The 18360-nt window shown below is 38.7% G+C and overlaps 1 protein-coding gene and 1 long non-coding RNA gene across 5 annotated transcripts in view; one reads left to right on the top strand and one right to left on the bottom strand.

The window, feature by feature from the left end:
• Positions 1 to 18360, bottom strand: part of SYT1 (synaptotagmin 1) — a 506808-nt gene that overhangs the window by 49738 nt on the left and 438710 nt on the right. The gene's annotated exons all lie outside the window — the stretch shown is intronic.
• On the top strand, positions 10316 to 16494 carry LOC117878094. The gene is made up of 3 exons (XR_004645885.1): positions 10316 to 11739; positions 14747 to 14895; positions 15074 to 16494. It is a non-coding gene; the product is annotated as an uncharacterized LOC117878094 (long non-coding RNA).

Here is an 18360-nt window from a genome sequence, read left to right as displayed (position 1 = left end):
GACAAATAGGATTACATTTTACATTCTTAAACCTGGATATTTAAAGAACAGTTCTCAGTGTAATAGTTAGCTTATTCCAAATTGGATACCAATATCCACAAACCAGATGTTTACAATAAATTACTCTTTGTAAATAATCATTATTGGAAAAGGGTAAACAATCAAACAATAATTCAGAGTTTTTGATATTAAACACCCTATATACAAACAAATTAAGAAACATATTGTCTGTGTAATTCAGGAGAAAGCCAATTAAGCCTCACATATAAAGAGCAATAAAGTTCTTTCATATATGCCAAGAAAACAGAATCAACATACTCTTTCATAGGTAGATGTGACTCTTCAAAACGTGTTATGATATAGCAGGGAACCATATATTAAAACTGGCAATACAGTGTGGGGGATACAATTCTCCACTATTTTTGTGCGAAAACTGAATCTCCACTCAAATGCACTGGACTCACAATGTAATTTAAAATGTAATGAGAAAACTCTAATTCCTCCAAAATAATTGGGTTGCACATAAATTGGCTTCATTATTTAAGAGGTAATAAAAATGTGCAAAAGGGGAAAAATGCTATACAAATTCATTACAAAAACGGGCTGCACAAATTGATGTATAGAATGCCACCCAGTCATAAGAGAAAAGGAAGTATTTTTAGTAGTTGGCAGTAAGAAGGACTAGACATGACCGATAAAGAAAGGCAAAAAAGTCAATTCCCTTGCTGGGGAACGAAACACAGCACTGCACTGCTACACTTATGGCTACACCTGCAATAAGCTTTTTCACCCCTTTGGGATACACCCCACAGTATTTGCAGTTTACCCAGGATGCTTTGGAATCTACTTTCCACTCTGAGGAGAAAATTTCTGCCAACATCAAGTTATTGCCGCTCAAACAGGCATTATGTTCCCACTATAAGTCTATAATGTAGTGAGTTATACTGTTTTCTCAAGCTATCATCCACAGTAGTTTGGTTTGCCCTGATTCCAATCCAGTATGTGATCCACAAAAGGCATCAATATGGAGCCATTTTTTATGCTGAATAGTGGTAGCCTACTGCATGGCAATAGCTTAGGCTTTTGAAACCATTTTCTTCATTCTATGGTTCCTGAACCCCACTAGAATTTGTGGGCTTTGGTTTTCTACACATTTAAGCAGCAAGGTTGATATACACCTTATTGAAATCTTAAATAATTCTGTCATGTTTAGTTCTATTCTCCATTCTTCTTTTGTGTATTGCCAATTCCTAAATTTATAGGTGAAAATCCAGATGGAAAAATAAATACTTGGAAAATAAGAGACTTTCACTTATCATCAAAAACTCTGCAATGCATTTGTTGACAGTACCAAAGTGCACAAATGTGTGTATCCTAAATGCCTGCCAGTGATGAACATAGATGTGGACCATCCGCTTAATGTTGTGTGCTGGATGTTCATTCATTCATTAGTTCCATATTGCCCTGGTTCTGAAAACTACAAGTTGCTCTCCTGTGGTCTGATGTGTGGGCAACTGGAGGGCATCTGTACAGTCGTGCTCCAGATGGAGGATTATTCCCACTCAAGGGATTTATTTGTTCATTAATGCTAACATTTACAAGCTCTTGTTCAGTAGATAAATAGCTTTCTGTTCTAGATTATAGGGTTCTATTGTTAATTGTAACCCATCCCAAATTACAGCTATTTATTCTAGTTGCCCTTTTATGGTACATTTTTTTCTGCCATATTTTGACCCTCTATCCTTTCAGTTTTACTTTTCATTTACTTTTACCTTCATTATTGTTATTACTTCTGTAGCATAGAAAATTGTTCTGTCGCAAAACTTTAAAAGTGTTAAATGATTAATTTCCTGTTTCATCCACTTCAGCGTACAGGTTCTCTCACACGTAAAAGGGGCCAGGTCCCTATATCAGATTGCTCCACTGGTGCAAACAGGACTATAAAGGACAACTGGGTATTCTCTAATGTAGGGGAGGCCACCATGGCATGTCTCTATACCACCCACTGCACCCTCTTCCACACAGCGGGAGTTCCAAAGGAGCAGTTGCAGTATGGCCAGAATGTGGTTTGCTTCTGTGAATGTGTCCAGTCAGTGGAATGGCCCCTGAGAAACTGTTTCCAGCCATTGTATGTTAAAGCAGCCCTGTGGCATCTCTAAGGTATGCTGAGGGTCAGTTTATTCCCCTGTCAGGCTCAGAGTAGTCAGAAAGGCGACTGAGACCTTGAAACATCTGAAAATCAAGCCTAGGATCTTTTATGGTTGTTTTTAAATAAAGAGGATAGGATTGGAATTAATAGCTTGTCAACTATATTGAAAATACCAATACAAGTTTAATTTAAAAAAAGCAAACCATATGATCAAAAGTACCCTAAAATCTCACTGCGGCTTTAAATTACGGCCCTTTAGGATTTCAGAGGAGTTTTGAACATGTGAAAATCCTGCAGTGTGGTTATTTCTCAAAGTTGGAGGTCTCTGAGTGAAATTTGTCATGTGCTAACAAGATCAACAACTGGCAGTTATGTTTTCTCTTATATTGCTGTATCTATAAGTAACATTTTTAAAAATTACCATTATCATGTAACCATCTTAATCTCAACAGTTCAGAATCTTCTCTAGCCATGCTTTTGCAGATTTTAATAACTTTGGCTCCTCCAAAATGGCTTCTTTTCAGGGGGCTACGATAAATCATTTAATATCGCATTGTGAATAATTTCAGTTGCCTCTACAATCCTTACCTAATCTTTTCATTTCACCCAGGGTAAATAATTTGGCTAGTTTCAAGGGTTAATGACTGAGGGTTTTCAAAGCTGAACAGGGTTTGGCATTTGTTTGGGTTTTTAAGCCCTTCTGTGCAACAGCCATGAGCTTTAATGGGAACTGAGTAGCTAAAAGGCCACATGCTACTACAAAAATATATGGACTGGAGATTCATTGGATTGATCTATTTATTTTTAAATAATTGTTTAAATGTATTACATTTGTACATCACCATGGCACTTGGGTGCTTCATATAGCTTACAGTACACCATTAAATTGACAATATTTGCAACATGCTGTCAGACCCCCTTTATCTTGTGTACTGCTGTTATCACTAAAACTGCAGTATAGACCGCGGAGCCGATGCTTTGTAATGGGGATTCAGTCCTCAACTCAGGCACAGCAGCTCAGTTAGGCAGCCTTTGAACCATGCTAACATATAAGAAACAGTGCACTCCCATATAGTACATAACTAATAACTACATTTAAAACCTTCAGTTATAAACCCTCCCCCCCCACACTAAAATCTATCTAGATCTGTTGAACCACGAACAAGGAAGTGGTCAGTGTCAAGCAAAAATTCAATTAAAAGCCTCCGATGAAAGCCTTAATTAAAAGCTTGTCAGAACAAATGTGCCTCATACTACGTCCTGAAGCCCATCAAACTCTGGTCTCACAGAGTGCCACAGGAAATGAACATGCGGCGCTGCCAAAACAGCCTTGCTGTCAGCCTAGAGAGCTCTATCTCAGGAGTGACTAGTGACAGTCTATCCTGTCACCGCAGCAAGAGAAGGGGCTTTTCGAATAATTGACTTCCAGACTATTCATGCAATCAGCACCTGGAATTTCACCCCAAAGTCAATAGGGAGAAAGGGCAAAACACAGAGCACCAACATGATGGGCTTCCAGCATCCTCTCCCACATTAGAGATGGGCAGCAGTATTTTGCACCAGTTGCAGGCTTCTGAGTGGTGAAGTGGACAGCTCCCAGTAGGGGACACTGCCATATAATATTGGCCTATATTCTCTTTGTTACTGAAGCCTAGTCAGGAAAGGAGAGGGATGAGAAGCAGGTCGGTGCAGTCAGTCAGCTACTTACTACTCCTCAGTTGTGACTCTGGTGTAAATTAGAGCAACCTAGGAGCTACTCCAGCTTACACCAGGGGGCTATAGTTCCCAAGGGACCAAACTCCAGTTGAGAATTGGCAGGGCACAGACTTGCTCCACTCCACCTTGCCTCTCTCCCAGCCACTTCCAACATGCCCCATACACCAGAAGGGCAGTAGACACACAGCTGCTTATGCTGGATTTATGCCATTTGAGAGATTCCCTTTGCCAGACACGTTTTCAGTTAGTAGGGCCAGGTTCCAGCCATTTTGTACCACCTGAGAAGTGCAAAGCACCTGGAACCAGGGGAGCGCATCTGTCTCCCAGGCTACAAAGACATAGATAACAATGACAAGAGGTGTAGTCCTGGATTCATTGAAGTGAATAGCAAAACTCCCACTAACCTTAACAGAGTCAGAATTTCACTCATGCTCTGCATTACAAAAGAGAAGCTGCTTTATTTTTTAGCTAGCCATACATAGAAAGGGGCACTATAGGCTACTACTGCTTCTATGGAGATCTTGGAAAAGGATAGACAACCCCAGGAATCCAAAACAGGGAGGAGAATAAACCCCTGTCAATTCCTTCAAACACATTCCCCCACCAAAAAGCGTCAGTCCTATCCAGGTTCAACCTCAGCTGGATCACACTTCTCCAACCCTCTATCTTGGCTACACACTGGGAATATAGAAAAGACACAATCTGGATTTGAGAAGATGTGCAACTGAACATCAGCAGCACATAGAGGCCACTGCAGCCCAAAAGTTGAAGAATCTAAAGGAAAATCACAATAAACCATAAGAAAATATTTTCCATTTCAAGTAAAGAGCAGCCTATTCACAGTCAGCCATGCCTCTAGTTTAACAGACTAACATAACTGAAATTCATTGTCATTTCCATAAAGTAGCATTTGTATAGTCCTGGGGCATATTTTGATAATTGATTGATAAAATATTGAATAGTACAGGTCCTATTAGAAAAATCTATCAGAAAAGTAATCTCCAACCCAGTTACAAAGCCCTCAGAAAAGGTATCCAGAAATCATTATAACACTATATAATTAGTTTATGATTTTATCAGCGTGTGTGTCGGCAGGAGCAAAAAAGAGGCTGCTCTTCAGTGAGACAATTCTATCACAACAAGTCTTACAATGCTATTAATGTAAAAGCCTCTCATTGTCTGAAAATCCTTTGCCATGGCAACTTAAAATCAGCTGCTTCCAAATAATTTTAAAGCTTAACCATCCTTCCTAACCCTTGAGCTGCAGACCTGGTATTTCAACCAAGAATATTAAATCTTCCTAATAGGTATATGCATTATCTCTACAAAGACCTTCATGATGAGCTGTTCCATTTACCCTACAGGGACAAGTAATCATTTCAGGTCTCATTCATGGCAGAAATTATTGTATCAGAAATCTCATATTCAGATCATTCAAAACTCTTGCCACACAGTACCAGGATGGCAGCAAACAGCTCTAAACTGAACCATAATTTTGTGCTGCTTTGCTCTTGGTGACAGCACTGATCCTCTTATCATCCTCAAGGATATCTGATAAGAATTATCTGATTCAGTGGAAACTTGAGACAGTTTCAGCTATAGAGGTACCAAATAGTTTAGCAAAATTCAGGTACCTACTACTACTGAATGGAGTGGAGATTTTCTCTAATTCAATCAGCAGGATTGAGTACATAGGAAATTTAAAAGAGAGAACAGACAACAGCAAAATGGACTTTTTTGTGGGTATAAAAATGCATTCCATTGCATTTTCAGTCACGATTCTTTCAACCTGCATTTTATTGTAAGTACTGGATTGGATTAATATCATATGATTCTTAATATCTTATTATTTACATGCCACTAGCAATGAATTATAAATAAGCCAAGAAAAACAAAAGCTCTACCCCTAGCATTTATCATATGTGCACAAAATTGTCTGCCCACCAGTATGATTCCCGACTCTCATGTTAAGTTGGTAGGGAGGAGCAAGTACATTTAGCACAAATTGGTTCTTGTTTAACTTGACTATTCTGGACTGTTACTTAGAGTGCAAGCTTTTTGTGGTAGGGACTGTCTTTTTGTTCTGTGTTTGTACTGTCTACAAATAATAAACAATAGAAATATGGCCATGTATACAGGGAAAAGGTCAGCCTGGATTGCAAGGCCAAAAGGAGGCAGAAAACCCCCACAGCTTAGTGCTCCTGAGTGCAGAAGGGCTCAAAGAATTTGTGTCTATTCTATTATTAATGTTATAGTGGCACCTAGAGGTCACATTGTGCATACATACAGTAAGAGCTAGCCTCTACCTCAAGACCTTAATAGACAATACAAATGGTAGAAGGGAAAACAGAGGCACAGAGAGATGAAGTGACTTGCCCAAGGTCACACAAAAGGTCAGTGGCAGAGCTGGAAATAGAGCTCAGGTCTCCTGAATCCTCGCCACTGCCCTATTTACTACAATACAATGAGCTACACTCTACCTTAAACTCTCTGACTCAAATTCTGTTTCCTATTACATAAACACAAGGCGTCAATACAGGCAAAGAGACTTATAAATCAGAGCAGAAATTGACCATTTATCTTGGACTTTCTGCCTCCCCATCAACTATATCAACTGGATCATGCACAACAGTGGTGCCCAGGCCATGGGAGATACTATAATTTACACAGACCCATTGATGCGGAGGTTAGTGGCATATCCCAGACATATATCATTCATTTCTCTCTCTCTTTTAGTCATCTCTCTTTGTTTTACCTCTTGGAAAATTTCAGAGTAGTGGTCTGAAGTAATGGCCACAACTCTCATTTAAATAACATTTTATCATTTGTCACTGTGCTTAACTCTCATTGAAATCCAGTCTTGGGTTTGTGGAGTTAAGGACTTAAGGGCGTGTAATACAAATCCACCTGATTCTTCCGAATGCTCCTTTTTGAATTTGGATATCTCAGTTAGCTGATAGATGACTAAAATTGGATGTAGTCAAGTATTTCTCTATTGATTACAAATCTGAAAAAGCTCAGGTAGGCATTAGCTTAAGCCCAAAAGATTCTTTATAGAGCTACTTGCATTAGAAGGTATTATATGAATTAAAGTGTCTTTAATTAATAAACAAGGGGTATTATGTGGGGAGATTTCTGTCCAGTTGAAGGTTCCTTTACTTGTCAAAGCAGTGTAAAAGAATGTAAGAACATAAGAACGGCCATACTGGGTCAGACCAAAGGTCCATCCAGCCCAGTATCCTGTCTACCGACAGTGACCAATGCAAGGTGTCCTAGAGAGAGTGAACCTAACAGGTAATGATCAAGTGATCTCTCTCCTACCATCCATGTCTACCCTCTGTCATCCTGTAAATGAGTTGATGTAAAGCTTGAAAAAATATGCATTTGAACCAATCTTAATACTTGGGCTTACTTAGACCTGTCCAGAGAAAGAGTGCATGCCAAAAATGAATGAATAAATAAATAAATAAATACATGCACAAGCTTTATGTAGATTAGTGTGGATACTGCACAGCTTGTACTGTTCTACGTTACTTTGTGTTTTATGATCTTTATCAAACCCATCCTGTGAGCATGCTTTCAGCCTTAACAATCTGTGGTGATGCATAGCTTGCACCTCTTGGTGTCCTTTGGAAAGCCAAGCTTATTGCCTTCCTGACAACTTGCATGTCATTACTTTCAAATACTTTTCTTAGAGATTTGGTTTTAAGAAACTACAGTATATCACTGTCTGGAAGTCATGCTAACCTAATTAAGTCATCAAGTGATTTATTGTTTCTAGTATATCCTATTGTCTTTCCTACATTCTGATTAGCTTGTTAGACAATATCTGATAAGCTTGCTAGGCAATATCTGATCATATGTTGTTGTTTTTCTATGCCTTAAATTCCATTTTGGAATATGTGCTATACAGTCTAATTTCATTCTCTGCAAGTAAAACTTGACAGGAAAATTGCAGGAAAGAATCAAAGAGTGCTATACTTAAATGAAAAAAAAGTTACTGCCTTACAAGTAAAATGCAGAATATTTTAAAAGCCATGAATTGCCTAAGATACAGCATAGACATTAATAAGCATTTATTTCTCTCATTTTTCAACGAAAAGGGACACTCTCAAGACCTAGATTTGACCGTTCTTAGAACTGGCATATTGGAAAAGGTCCTCTGGATTTTACAAAACTGTTACAACCACCCCCAACCCTCTCCAAGCTAAAAACAAAAACCCACCAACTGTCACCAAGAAATTAAAAATAAATAATAGACAAAGTTCCTTGATGATTCTTGAGAGGCAGCTATCTACCCATCAGAGAGAGCTCTAGCTAAATTGCAAACCCTTTTCTCAAACCTGTGCTGACACTGCTGACCTTTTTTTAAACAAGGATGTTTCAAAAACTGAAGGTGGAGGCAAGTTATACACTGAAATCAATGGGACAATTTGTGAGTATGTATGTTATCAACCTGAGAAGGAGTGGTAGACTCTGACCCAAGGTAAGTTAAAGCTGTGTTGGCTTGTGTTTCCCAAGAAATGTGTGAAGTTAGGAGGCAGGAAAATAAATGTTCATTGTAAAGGAAAGGACAAAACAGGTGGAGGGGGAAATACTGTTTTCAAACTTTAGAGAAAATATAGAAATGGAGAGTGAAAATCAAAGGTAAAACATGTAAAACCAGGCGTGACAGGATCCATGTAACTAGAAGAATATATTTTATTAAAACAATATTGAAATCAATGCAGAGCAAGTTTGTACCATATGGATATTTGGGTCACTGCCAAAAAAGTTGCACCCGTATGTCCCTTTGCCAGAAAGTGAACTAAAAGTTGTGTGATGCAGTAAAGTTCAGGGAAACCTCATCATGCTTGTGTATGCACCAGATGTGATGCTCATGGGGAAATATTGTTATTATTCTAGCAACAACAACATAAGGTACTAGTAGAGTGGTTGCTATCAAGTCGGTCCTGAAGATTCCAGGTAGTACAATATATAAGGGTCATTTTAAAAACTATTGACCCAAACCTACGATATAAACAGCTTGCTATCTTGTTGAGGAATTCCTTTAGTCATCTGTACAGAGGTAGACTCTTAAAGCACTCCTAATTTCCTTTTGGTTATAATATAATAACATTATTATACAATTAAATGTAAAAAAGTCACAGCTCCTCCTTTCTCATTACTGAGGCATGTACAACAGCTGGATTTTGTCTTTAGATGGCAGCACTATCAACATTCTCAAGCTACAGCAGTTCACCTTTGCCTTGTTACCCAACACGTGAAATAAACAACCACAAACAGCATACAGAACACTCACGTATACAATATATGTCATTCTTCCATTTGATATGCCCGATTGCTGTAATAGCAGACAAACAAAAAAATTCCCCTGGGGCTCTTCACATTTTGAAGCAGATTTCATGGAAATTTAACTCAATTTCAGGAGTATAATTGAACTAACAATCTGTTCTCTCAGACAGGACGTCCCCTGCTTGATATTATGCAGGGCTGGACAGATGCCAAAGCAGATTTGAATGTACCTCAAAGCACTGCTGAAGAATGATTGGGTTTTTCTAAAAGCAAGATGTGTGTTGGGTAGGTCAGGCAGCAGCACTTTGGGTGATTCTATTCTTCCTTTTCATCTTCTATCAGCATTCAAATATGCTAAAACTGTAAACAAGGGGAAAATATAGCAAACAGAATGTAAACAAGGAAAGTCAATGTGTCTATACTAGGAATGACTCCAAGTAAGCAAACCCTTATGCAAATAGCAATGGCTTAGGGACTCTGTGTGTTCTGTGCTGAAATCAAGAGTGAACAGAAGCTGCAGAAAGTGCTTTATAAAATCTGTACGATTTAGGTCACTCAGTCTGGCTGTTGAAACGCAATCCCCAGATTCAGGGTCCTCTCTGGATACAGTACAATCAGAAATGAAGAGGAATGTAATGGCTTCTAGGAATGGTTATGAACAGTATAGAAACCAAAAAGAAAAACTGTATTAATTTCTTTTAGCCAGGGCTTGAAACCAGACACACAATAAGTAAATTGGAACAGAGTGAAACACAAATGAGCAAAGAATTTTTGTCTCTGCAGTTTGCAGTTGTACAGAACAATGTACGATCTTTTAAAATATATATATATATATATATATATATATATATATATATATATATATAAAAAATATAGTCCTATATGTGTGTATATATATGTATAGAACTATATTCAGCTTTGTCTTTGGTCAGCTTATTTGAGGGCATTGGGGTACTCCCATCAGTGCAAAGCCCATCCTCTGTAGGATTTTGAGTTGACTGTGACAACGCCTAGATATTATGGCATAAATATATTAGACAGACAGAGAAGGGTGGGACCAGGGTACATGGGAGATGTGCTGATTGATTAATTGATTTTGATTAAAAAAACATAAAAGATCATTTATCCTAGGTTTGGGGGGGTGATGGGGGGGGAACTGGACACATACATCATTTTAATTTTCACTATGAATATCTTTGCAATAAATGAACAAATGTGCCCCAGATGACTTAATAACAAAATAAAGCCTCCTCCACAGCAAGCAGAGAAATAAAACCTGCTTCCCACATGCCTGGGAAAAAAGATGGCCTTGCAATGCGCCCAGAAAGTAAACAAAGTTGCACTCGGAGAGGAATTCCAACCAAGTCAGATATGGTAGAGGCAGAGACATGAACATACGGAGTTACATTGTAGTCTCTGTCTCCTCACTAACCCTCCCAACAGCCTCTTATACCCATTGAGCAACAGGAAGGACAGAATAGACCCCTATGTTATCTTACATGCAGAGGAGCAATTGCCCACCCATTACCCTCTAACTCCTCTCAGGGAAATAAAAATGGAGGCACCTAGGAGTGATGCTGTCCCACCCAAGCTGGAGTCCAAAGATAAGTCTGCAGAAACATGTGGTCAGTGGGGGTAAAGGCTGCTGACAGAGCTAAAAAGGAGAGCATGGACACTTGGGACCTGATTCTTCTCCCACTTGTTCCAATTTACAACAGTGCAAAACACCTCACCCCAAGAGTTACTCCTGATTAACAGAGGTGTAAGTGTGAGGAGAATCAGGCCCTTTAACATAATGAATGGACAAGAGGAGATCAATTACTAGTGCTATAAGAGCAGTTTCTACCCCACACCCAGGATTGACACCTGCCTGACAGAAGTCAAAGAAATCTGCAGATTCAAGAAATTTCCGGAATGGCTCTACTACAACCTTTTCAGTGACTAATCCCAACACAGTAAAAGGTTTCAACCAGGCCAATTGTTTATCCTCATTGAATTTTGGTTTCTTGAATAGAGGCCAGTGTGACACTCCATACCTCAAAGTAGCACCCTGAAAGCCCCATATTCACTACTGTTTTCTAATTATGATATGTTTTGTACAAAGTATACCTTGTGAGGTATCATTTTAAAAGTCTCAATCTGTTAAACATTAATATCCTGTTGGATTGTAAGTGCTATCATTATATGTAAATTTATGAAGTATTGCTATATGTGTTAGTGAAATATATTGTGAGGTTGGGAACACTCATAACCAGCCTTTCAGTTACACCAAAGGAGTAGCCATCAATAGCCAGATGGCATTAATGACTCATCAACACACAATCCACTATTCCAGAGAGTCCTTAGAGAAGGCACATACACAATAGAGACTGCTTGACCAATGGGGACTGATTGACCTCCCTTGTCACAGCAAAGATCTTTCTAACTGCTGGACAGAGACAGTGACATCATCACTTGGCCTCTCTCTCTCCCCCCACCCAACTCAACACCTGGAAGGATGTCTGGAGGACAAAGACTTTGAACTGAGGAAGTTTGGTCCCAAGCGGGAAGGTAGTTCCAGCCTTGTACCATTTGTCAGGGTGAGAAAAGCGGTTTGATTCAACTCTTGTTTACACTAAAAGTTTAGGATTTAGAATGCATGTTAACTTCTTATTTTCTTAAGGTAACTATCTCAGACCTTTGTGCCTACCACTTATAATCACTTAAAATCTATCTTTCTGTAGTTAATAAACTTATCTTAATGTTTTATCCTTACAAGTGAATTTGTCTAAAGCGCTTGGGAAATCTGCTCAGATAACAAAGGCTGGTGCATGTCCACTTTCCTTTGACGAAGTGGCAAACTAAGTTTACACTGGCCAAGCTTCTGACCAGTGCAACATAGTACAGTTCTGGGGTGCAAGACTGGGAAGCTGGGGGGGGGGAATTGGCTGGAGCCTCCCTATTGATGGTTCACGGTTAGCTGGGAGATCATTCATGAAACTAGTTAGGCATATCCCTGCCTGTGGATGTCTGTGTGAGTGCAGTGCCTTTCAGAGGCTTGTAGCTTGACATCAGCATCACAATGTGAGAGGCAACCCAGGTTGGTGGGTTTGGAGGGCTCAGCAGTCCCATAATCCAGGTTGCACCTCAGGGACCGCACCACAGCCAGATAATAACATTCTTAAGAATAGCCATCACCATAGCTCCCACCTCCACATGCATACACACAAGGTAACATGGACAATTTCCAGCAACAACTGAGACAGTACTTCCCTACTTGCCTTCACCAGCCAGGAAGGACATTGGTCTAATTGCCATTGGACCCCTTTAACTTGGAGCAGCCCTAGCATGAGGGACCATGAGTGAAAGTAGCAAGAAGAGAAGACTCCCCTCAAAACAGTGCTGTGTTTCCATTGCAGTAGACAATTCTGTAAACATCCAAATGATTTTATCTACAAAGTAACATGAAACTTTTTTCTAACCATTCACCCTATCCCACCAATACTCTATAACCAGTTTTGCTCTACAACACTTTGCAGATGCTATCGTGAAGTCAAACAAACCTTTATTCATATAAATAAATGGAGATATCTTATCTCCTAGAACTGGAAGGGACCTTGAAAGGTCATCGAGGCCAGCCCCCTGCCTTCACTAGCAGGACCATTTTGCCCCAGATCCCTAAGTGGGCCCCCTCAAGGATTGAACTCACAACCCTGGGTTTAGCAGGCCAATGCTCAAACCACTGAGTTAGCCCTCCCCCATCTTCTGCACAGCCATAGCTTCTGATCTTAAAAAAAATCTACATGTTGCAAGCCCATGCTTATCACTAAAAAAATGCAAAGGGTGCAGAGAAAAGGCACAAAAGTGATTTGAGGGCTAGAAAAAAATAATCTTACAGTGAGAGACCAAGAAGCCCAATCTGTTTAGTTTATCAAAAGGGAGATCAAGAAGTGACTTGATTATAATATATAAGTATCTTCAAGGTGAAAAAATATCTAGTACTAAAGGATTTTTTAAAGGTATAATAAGAACCAATGGCTGGAAGTTAAAGCCTGATAAATTTAAATTACAAACAAGGCAAACGATTTTAACAGTGAAAGCAATTAACCATTGGAACAAACTACCAAGGCAAGTGAAATTGTCTCGATCTCTTGAAGTCTTTAAGACTGGATGTCTTTCTAGAAGATAAGCTTTAGTCAAACCACAAGTTATTGGGCTCAGTACAGGAATAACAAGAGGAAATTCTATGGCCTCTGTTTTACAGGAGTCAGACTACATGATCTAATGATCCTTTCTGGCTTTAAAATATATGACTCTATGAATTTTCAAGGGAACCTAAGACAATTAGATGCTCAAATCCCACCCCAGGGACTATAGGTGCCTTAATTTAAAAATTTCAGTCTTAGGGTTTTTTTCCTCATATCAACTCATTATTCAAATGATTATAAAATATTTCAGCATCCTTGCTTTGCTTGATGCGTCTTAACATGGGAAGTGGGTAATTCTCCTGAGCTTTCTTTCCCTTTAAAATTATTTGAAAATTTGTATTTTTGCCAATAAAGAGCATTATGAATTAGTATAATTTATTTTAATTTAACCTCATTTGCTGTGCCCCCATTGCACCTGCTTATGCAAACATTACCCAGTTGCTAAAGACATACCTGATACACTCAGATGCGGTTAAGCGCTTATGAAGTATTGTATATACTTAATTTTGTATGGTTTATACTAACCATGGGACACAGCCTATTAAATATGCTCGTTACAAGGCATAAAGTATTTATTCTTTTAAGAGAATCATAGAAATATAGGGCTAGAAAGGACTTTGAGAAGTCATCTAGTTCAGCCCTCTGTTCTGAGGCAAGATCAAGTATGCCTAGATCATCCCTGACAGGTGTTTGTCCAACATGTTCTTAAAAACCTCCAATAATGGGAATTCCACAGCCTACCTTGTTAACCTATTCCAGTTCTTAACTATCCTTATAGTTAGATTTTTTTTTCTAATATCTAATCTAAATCTCCCTTGATGCAGATTAAACCCATTACCTCTTGTCCTACTTTCAGTAGACATGGAGAACAATTGACCACCATCCTTTTTGCAACAGCCCTTAACACATTTTTATCAGGTCTCCCTCAGTCTTCTTTTCTTAAGAGTAAACACACCCAGTTTTTTTAACCTGCCCTCAGGTTTTCTAAACATTTTATCATTTTTGTTGCTTTCTTCTGGACTCTCACCAGTTTATCCTCATCTTTCCTAAACTGTGGTGCTCAAAACTTGTGCAGCACTGTTGTCAGATGTACTAACAAGAAGCTACCCAATGCAATGAAAAATAGTCTCAAAAGAGCAGTCAGTCATGGGCATTTTACCCAGTTAATTTTGATAATTCACTAATGTGCTGGGAGCAACAAGCACTCTCAATGGATAGCAGATCTTTAAACTCAAAACACTGATGTTTTTATTTCCATTGGCCACTGAACTCTAATGATGCCCCCAGTCTTCCTCATTTACTATGATCCCAAGTGAATGGACATAGTGACTTTCTTGCATAATGAGGTACACTCAGCTCTTCTTAATTCCTTTCCCCTCCCCCCAAATCTGTAATTTAGGTTGATAACATCTAGAATAAAAGGACTGGAGATTTCAGGGCCACAGCTGTCGTAGAAGGGCAATCAAGAAACTGTACCATGCAGCTATTGATACACACTGCTCTCTCAGCTCCATCATCATCGTCCTACTTTTGGAAGAGGCAAAAATGGTAATTCTACACTTTCCATAGCTATTTGATTATCCTCTTAAGTGGTTAATTCCCATGTAACTAAGTTACTGTCATGGATATTCTACCCCTTTGTACACAGTAGCCCAAAGACAGCTTGGCTTGTGTTGCCCAGGTACGACCAAGGCCCATGATCCTGATTTCTCTGTCACTTCTGCAGGGTTATGGAAATAAACCAGGACATGTAAAGTTGCTGGGGAGAGAATGCCGTGGAGGCACATTATGTTATAGAAACAAGCTGACGTTCACAGAAAGCAGAAGAGGAAATGGATAACTGAAAGCGGAGGAGCCTGGACTCAATGAGAGAAGAAATCATGTTGTTCTCCTAATTTTATTTACCTTGAAACAGAAGAGCTTTGATATGGCATAGTTTTGTAACTTGGAACTTTGTTTTTATTTTTGTTTGGCAATCTAATCTCCCAGTGACAAGTACACATTTTCTAACATATTTGATGAACCTTGAGTCTTCAGACTAGTAAACAAATTTCCACAAACAAACCACCTGAAAAAGTATATATAAACTGACAATACTGCTAGAGAATAAGAAATATGTAACCCATTTTCCTATATATTTTATTACAAGAAAAGTATACATTAGCAATAGAAGTGCCAGAACCACCATTTCCTATACATTCACAGGTATATTTTCAGCACAGTATTGGGCATTAGATGTCTCAATTCTCATTACTGTAAACAACTACCACTGACTTCAGTGGGAATATAGGATCAAGGCTCTAATTTGTGACTTTTTCCCTTTCCTTTGAGATGCACACACATGCCAGTTTCCCACCTACAAACAGAACAGGGAAGCCTATAAAACAGTCACACACAAAATAGTACACATCAATCACCTGTCCTGCCCACACACGGCTTAGACAAGGGGAAAAAAGCATGTAAAATGTAAGTAATGTGTAATCAGATTTTCAAATCAGTTTTATAATTTCATTAGAAAGTAATACAAGCTCCCTAGAACTTGAAGTGCACAGCAATGTCAATAAAATGCTTGTGGTGCTTTACAGATCATGTGGCATTACGGAGTCCCTCCCTCACCCCCAAAATCCTAAACTATATTTTTCAAGCTTTTGCCAAAATTTAAGCATTGATCTAAAAATATATTTATTCTGGTTCTTTTTTCCCTGATTTTAGCATAATATTTTTTTTAAAAATTGTTTCTTATAAACAATTATAGCAAAACCAAGAAATAGGCAGCAGCTTTACAGCCAGTATCTCAACTGCGGCAGCTTTCAGCATTATTGAAAGCAAATTAAACCTGCTGGTAAGCCTATGTGCAACTCTGTTTGACTAATCGCCTCAAGAACTCCAGCACTGCAACACTAGCTACAGTATTTCTGAATCTATTTCACAGCTGCTCGTATTGTTATGATGTTCTTGTAGAGTTAAGCCAAATCTTGGCTATTAAGAACTACATTTTTAATAAAATAATTATTAATAAGTTAATAATAATTATATGTTGATAGGCCTTCCTCTTGCTTAGGGTTGCTGTACAACAGAATAAAAACAAATACACCTCTACCCCGATATAACGCTGTCCTCGGGAGCCAAAAAATCTTATCATATTATAGGTGAAACTGCGTTATATCGAACTTGCTTTGATCCGCCGGAATGCGCAGCCCCACCCGCCCGGAGCACTGCTTTACCGTGTTATATTCGAAATCGTGTTATATCGGGTTGCGTTATATCGGGGTAGAGGTGTACAACATAAATTAAACAAAAACCCTCTTAAAATTAGACCAAATGAGAAAATCTAGTTTTAAAAAGGCAAGATTACTACTTTTTAAAAGTGGAAAGGGAAGGAATGGAAAATTAGCACTGGAAGGATAAATCCTCCTCCTCCACATTTTTTTTTTCTTTGCGGATCTGAAGTTGAGATAATGAGCAGTTTGCTTACAAGGTTCATCTATCAATCTGACCAGCTGATTGTTGATCACTCTATCCTTGGTCAACGTGTATTACTATAGGTGTTTATACATGTAATTAGAAATCTCTCCCTTCTCAAATAATCCAGCTGCTAAAATAGCTACTGTATGTAAATCCTGAATGAATCTATATGTCTTTTGCTTGTAGTAAAGGGCTTGTATTAAAGCTTCTGAGAGCAATGTTTACAAGCTCGGTACAATTCTAATTTAATCATTAATCGGCATGTACAATCTATTTCTCACCCTAGGCACTGCAAGAAAACATAGCAGAACAATTTGACTCTGCTGAAATAATGTCCCTTCTTAGTAGGAATTGCCATATTTTAGATGACCCATCTAATTCAATATGCTGTTGCAGTCAAGTCGCCTGTAGCAGATGATTCAGTGGAAAGTGCAACCCTCTCTTCCCCTCGTCCACTCACGCCACAAATGAACAAACATAGGAAAATCTATCCATAAGGAAAGTTTCTTCCTAACCCAGGCTGACATATGCCCTGAAGTATGAGGGTTTGCAGCTCTTAATTTTGATATAATATGGAGATTTTTAGACCATATAAATGTCAAATCCCTGAAGCTTTCAGCCTCAGAACTGGCTTCCGCGGTTGAGGAAAACAATCAACTGATGGATGGAATGGACAGAGTTGGATTGGACGGACCAACTCCCTTAGGCCTTTTCTATAATCCGAAATAGCAATTTGCCAGGTAATTTCTGTGCAGGTAAAAGACTGCACAGAAATTACCAGCTATGCCAGAGCAGAGAAAGGCTGGGATCAGCGAGGTAAATTTCTGTCTACACAGTGATATGGAGGACATCATTAGGTGCTATTTTGATCAACATAGAAGAGTCAGTTTCAACACAAGAGTGCTATGAAGATGATACCTGGTTATTTTGAGTTGACCCCCCCCCCCGCAGGTGGACAATCTAACACAAACAGAATTTATCTTGGGGTCACACATGAGGCTGTTCAGGAGGGATTAGATAACTATGCAGGCTGCACTCATCTTTTGCCTGTGTTTCTGCCAGTCAGTGACAGCTTAGATGTTAAGGTGATAGGCATTACAGACAACCCTAAGATGGCTGGATAGCTTCTGTACAGAGTGTAAAGACTCTGATGGGGTCTTTAGGATTAATATAGGTGGATATGTAGTTGTGGTGGTGTTTGTTTTTTATTGTTAATTTTGCCCATTAATAAATCTCTTTTCTTTTCCTCTAAGGATTTTCGCGTTATTCTTTTAATATGGCTGGTAGCAAGGTCACAGCACTCAATGTATTTCTCTTCTATAATATTATATGTATTCATGTTGGCTGGCTTTTAAGGTTTTTTATATTTTAATGAAGTTATTAAAATGAAAGTTCTGACTTGCATAATTCATGAGCATTCACTATCTCTTCAAAAATTCTGACTCTAAACTATTTTTTTCTTGTCAATGACTTTTTTTTTTATAAGACACCCAAGAAAGCCTTTTAAATGTGAAGGTGGTATTGAAAATAGATTTCTAATTACAGGAA

Source organism: Trachemys scripta, chromosome 1, assembly GCF_013100865.1.
Source record: "Trachemys scripta elegans isolate TJP31775 chromosome 1, CAS_Tse_1.0, whole genome shotgun sequence".
Lineage (NCBI taxonomy): Eukaryota > Metazoa > Chordata > Testudines > Emydidae > Trachemys > Trachemys scripta.
Note: the sequence above shows the minus strand (reverse complement) of the source record. Positions and strands in the feature narration are given on the sequence as shown.